We start from the raw sequence: 5,158 nt of genomic DNA on the forward strand, positions 1-5,158 counted from the left end.
ATGAGGGGCAGGTGTGGTGGTGTGCATCTGTAAACCCATACCTGGGAAGCTGAGGCAGAAAGATCACTGAGCATTCCAAGGCCAGCCTCAGTTATAGCAAGACCCTGTCTCAAAAAAAACAAACAGAAATAAAGGACCCCCATATCCCTATTTCCACATTTCCCTTGAGTGCTTAGAACCAACTTCAAGGCTGGGGCCTGTTCTAGTAGGAAACAGGTATTGAGGAAGGACCAGCAGGGCCAGGGCAACTTCAACTGAAACTGGTTGGGCACAAGTCTGACTTGGTTTTGTGCTCCAGTGCCCCCTGCTGGCCATGCAGAGCAGGGCAGCTGGAATGGGAGGCCCCCATCAGTGGGTTCTCTTCAATAGGTGAGTGAGGGAGGACTTGGGCCCCCGGGAAGTGCCCCTCAGTACTGCCACCCAGAGGGGACCCTGAAGTGGTTTGGGTCACCTTGAGCTCTGTCCTACTGAGATGGGTGAAATCAGAGAGCCTGTCCCCTGCCCCCATCCTTGTCCCCACCCACCCTCTTCTGAGAGATTTAATGACCATCCTCTCAGCCAGGAAAGGCAGGCCCAAACCTTCCAGAGGCAAAAGAAATAACTGCACAGGTGGTGACATAGCCTCTTCTTGTTACCAGAGCTAATTGAGAGTCAGCTGCTTTCTGGGGGAGAAGGCCGGTGTCCAAGGCTGGTGCAGTCCCCTGTGGGCTGGAACACCCAGTGCCACCTTGGGTAGTTCCAGGTCAGCTGTTACCTGGTACTCACTGCTGTCTGGATGGCCACACCTGTGTCCCTGCCCTGGGTGCCCCACCTAGGCTTGGGCTGCTGAGTGCTCTGCCAGGTTCTTCCAGGACAGGTGTCCCTGCTGCCACCCCCAGCAGCCTAGAAGCTCTGAGGTGGCCCTCCCTGACAAGTAACCCCAAACTTTCCTGCCGTGCTCCCAAGAAAGGCAGAGAAGAGATCCCTACCCTGTGCAGTGAGCACTGGCTGCCAGGACTGCCTTCCCCAGAAGCTGAGCACAGGGCATGGGCACCTGGCCCCACTTAGGCAAAGCGGAACCAACCCAGCTGGCTCCTTTCTCCTGTTTCAGCCTGGGCTTCTCCCCTGCTGGGCCACATGGGCACCACTGGCCATCTGGGCACTGTGGTGACATCTGGCTAGCCTTGCTCTGCCTGTGTGGTATCTGTTGCATCGACAGGGCTTGGGGGACCTGGCTGCACACTAAGTACTGTCCCTGCCTGCAACCCTGAGGACAACCCCTCCCCTCCCCACAAGACACAGGACGATGTCCCAGCACAGGGTCACAGCTGCCATCTGCTCACTCAGAGCTTGCAAAGCAGGGACACTGCCTTTGGTTTTTCTGAGATTTACAGAGCACATGAGTGGGCCAGACACAAGAATTTAGGGAAGGTTTCAGGGGCTGTGCAGGCCCTATGTCCACAAAAACAGCTCACCATTGCATGGCATGGAGCGTCCTGGGGAGAGGAGAGGTCAGTGGTACGAAGCAAGTGCAGGGGCTGGAGAGAGGCTAAGTGGGAAAGGGCAAGAGCTGGGCAGGGGCTTATCATCTCCCGCGGGGCATGGGAGCTGTTTCAGCAGGTGTCAGGCAGGAGATTGTGAAATGAAAAACCAGAATTTGTGCAGGAGAAACTTCAAAGGGATTCTTGATTGGGAGGGCCGAGGGTTAGATGAAGGTTGCTCCTTCATGGGCAAGGAACATTCAGGAAAGAGTGGGTGTGGGTGCTGATGGAGGCCTGAGGGGACCCTAGTGGGGCGGGGGCTTGGGTCTGCCCAAGGTCCAGGGCCAGAAAGGAAGGAAGGAAACAAAGAAGGGTAAGGTGGGGTGGGGTAGGGAGGAGTTGGGAGGGGGGAGGGGGGAGGAAGGGAGGGAGAGAAGGGGAGGGAGGGAGGGAGGGAAAGGAAGGACCCAAGGTTGGCCACAGGTATTGTGTCCTCTTGGTCATCATGTCATCAGGCAACATGAGTCCTTGCTTCAGTGATGATGGAAGTTAAAACCGAAGCGTGAAGATTGCAGGGAAAAGCTTTCACTGAAAGCTAGAGATAAAGGCACAGAGCTCTGACAAAGATCTAGCCATTCCCTGAAAGGAAGGGAAGAGCAAAGAGGGAAAGGAAGGGCCTTAGGGCAGGCAGAATGGGGGCTGCTCTGATGCCAGCGTCAGCCTGGCCTCCCCCAGGCAGGAGGCCAGTGTGAGGGAGTGCTAAGACAGCCCAGAGTCTGCTTGACCGTAACCTCAGGTAGATCCTCGCTCAGCTCACAGGCCACGCAGCATCCATGGAGGATTCATGGCTGATGGGCAGGGCTGGTGCTGTGAAGTCCCCTGGAGACCAGGTGACAAGCTGTAGTAGTGCAGACGGAGGCGCAGCGAGTATCCCCATAGATCACCTGTCCTGGGGTCCTCAGTCTGCAGTGGTGATAAGTGGACTAAATGTAGGGCCACTCCACCTTGCTTTGGCAACCACTAGACAGACGTCTCCGAATGACTAGCCAGCTTCTGCAAAGCCAAAGCGCTTCCCTGGCAAGCACAAGGGCTGAGTTCAATCCCAGGTTTCTCAAAAAAAAAAAAAAAAAAAAAAGCAAAAGAAAGGGCAAGCTTTGCTCTACCTTTTTCTTTGGGTTGGGGGGTGGAGTTGAGGTGGGGTCTCACTCTACAACCCAGGCTGGCCTTGAACCAGTGATCCTGCCTCAGCCTCCCAAGTACTGGGACCACAGGTGTGCACCACCATGTCCAGGTTGTTCTACTTTTAGTTATTTATTGGGCATTTGTAGGCTCCAAGGAAGAGACACCCCTTTTTTTTTTTTTAAACGGGGTCTCACTAAGCAGCTTAGGCTGGCCTGGAGCTCACTTTGTAGCCTAGGCTGGTCTTGAACTTGCAACAATCCTCTTGCCTCAGCCTTCCAGGTGCTGAGATTACAAGGGTGTGCCATCACACTGGGCAAGACACTGTTTTCAGCGAAAGCCCTTTCAAGTCCCTGAGAGCTTCAGAACACAAATCGTATTATTGTTGAGTAACAGGTCAGGGCTCAGTGATAGTTTACGTTTTTGTTGCTACAATGGTCTCTGTATCACAACTATGTCAACTAATAACACCAGAGATGGACCTAGAGGCTCTGGGAAGACCCAGGAAACCACCCCTCAGAGCCTGGGCTGGGGCCTTAATGCTAAAGGGAGAGACTGGAAGACTGAGGCAGCCTCCACTCCTGGGTGAGGGTGTGGTGTGAAGTCCTGCTGCTGGCTGAGATGGCATCCCTCTGGCACCCCTCAGATGGGCACAGACTTTCAGCACCCCATGCTTACTAGCCCCATCCCTCAGTGGCCAGTACCAGGTCCACTGTGGGGCCCAGCAGGACAGAAAGCTCCACAGTGGCTCCTTAGACCTGAGAGACCCCACTCCATGGTGTGAGCAACACGGGGAGACCTTATAGGTGGCCCAAGCTCTGCTCTTCTCCCACTGCTGGGCTACTGATGCTACAGGGCCTTCACTGCTGGAAAGCCACACAGTTGAGCTGCCTCCCCACACAGAGCATCAGGAGAAACAGAAGAGAGGAGTCCCCAGAGTGCCACAGGGTGACCCTGAGCCTCTGCCAAGGGCATTCAAGTGATGAAGATGGTGGCAGTGGGCAAGCACCCTCCCCTAAGCCACCCCAGTGGAAATGTGGAGCTCCCCCATGCCAGTATAGCCCAGCTGGGTGGGCTCTTTGGCCATAACTCAGAGGCCTTGGGCTGGCAGAGAGAGGTAAACTGACCCTGTTTTGGCCAGATGGGATGGGCAGATGGTGTCACCCCACCTGGGAGAGGAGAAAGCAGGGCCACCAAAGTCCCGTTACCTCCTGAGGTGAATCAGGGAGTAATGTAGATACACTGAGTGCAGAGCAGGCTCTGGCCCCAAGGCCACCAGCCCATATCCAGTGCTTCCTAGCCACATCCTCTGACTGCCCCCAAAATGGGCAGTTCCACCCAGGCTCTCTGATGGCCCTACCAAGGCTCCCTTCCACTAGGACATCCCACACGAATGGCTCTGCACTCTGCACAGCCACATTGAGCAGGCCAAGAGCCCTGTGCACTTTGAGGGGCCCTGCCCCAACACAACCCGGATCTTCCTGAGAAGCCGAGGGTGACTAAGTGCTGCAAGCAGGGACATAGCCAGGATTAATGCCGGCCACTTAGATCCCCAGAGACTTGCCTCTGCCTGTCCCCAGGGATCAAATCATTTCCCACCAAAGTGGGTGGTGGAGGCTGCAATGTTCCCTCTCCCTAGGTGACCTCCACAGTGGTTGGGGCAAGACAACCACTAAGAGGGGTAAGGGGTAAGAGGGTAAGGCCTCTTACCCTCTCAGTGACTCCACAGGGAGGCCAACCTGTCCTCCGTGGGAGGAGCCAGCCAGGCCACAAACCCCTCAGCAAATCCCTTAATCCCTAGAAGCTCCAGGCTGAGGCTGGGGAGGGTTCAGGCAAGCCCAGGACTGGAATGCGCCCTCTGCTCTCAAAGCACACACAAGAGTGGCTGTCACTTAGGGCCTCTGCCCCAGCCCCAGCCCCAGCCCTTTCATCCTTTATTCTGAGACAGGGTCTTGCTCAGTCACTGAATTGCCCAGGCTGGGCTTGAACTTGATCCTCTTGACTCAGCCTTCTAAATAGCTGGACTGACAGGTGTGCAAAACCCAGCTTCCTGGGGTTTCCTCACTGTACTATGTTCTGGGAGACCATGCTCAGCAATGTTAGCCACTAGCAGGAAGCAGTGGAGCATGCTTATAATCCCAGCACTTGGGAGGCTGAGGCAGGAGGATTGCTGCAAGTTTGAGGGCAGCCTGTACTATATATAACAAGACCTTCTCTCAAAAGCCAAACCAAAGGGCTGGGGAGATAGCTTAATGGTCTAAGCACCTGCCTGGCAAGTGCAAGGACGCACGGGTTCAATTTCCAGTACTATATGCCATGCCACCTTCAGAACCCTGGGCAGGTCCTGTTGGCTCCAAAATGCAGTGTGGTGGTGCACACCTGTAATTGCAGCACTGGGAGGCTGAGACAGGGATCACAAATGCAACCCTGTGCCAAACAAATAAGTAAAAGATTTTTTTTTTAATTAAAAAAAAAAAAACAACAGTGCTTGACACTGCCAAGATGGAGGCTGCCACTCC

Source organism: Octodon degus, unplaced genomic scaffold, assembly GCF_000260255.1.
Source record: "Octodon degus isolate 3935 unplaced genomic scaffold, OctDeg1.0 scaffold00215, whole genome shotgun sequence".
In the NCBI taxonomy this organism is placed as follows: domain Eukaryota; kingdom Metazoa; phylum Chordata; class Mammalia; order Rodentia; family Octodontidae; genus Octodon; species Octodon degus.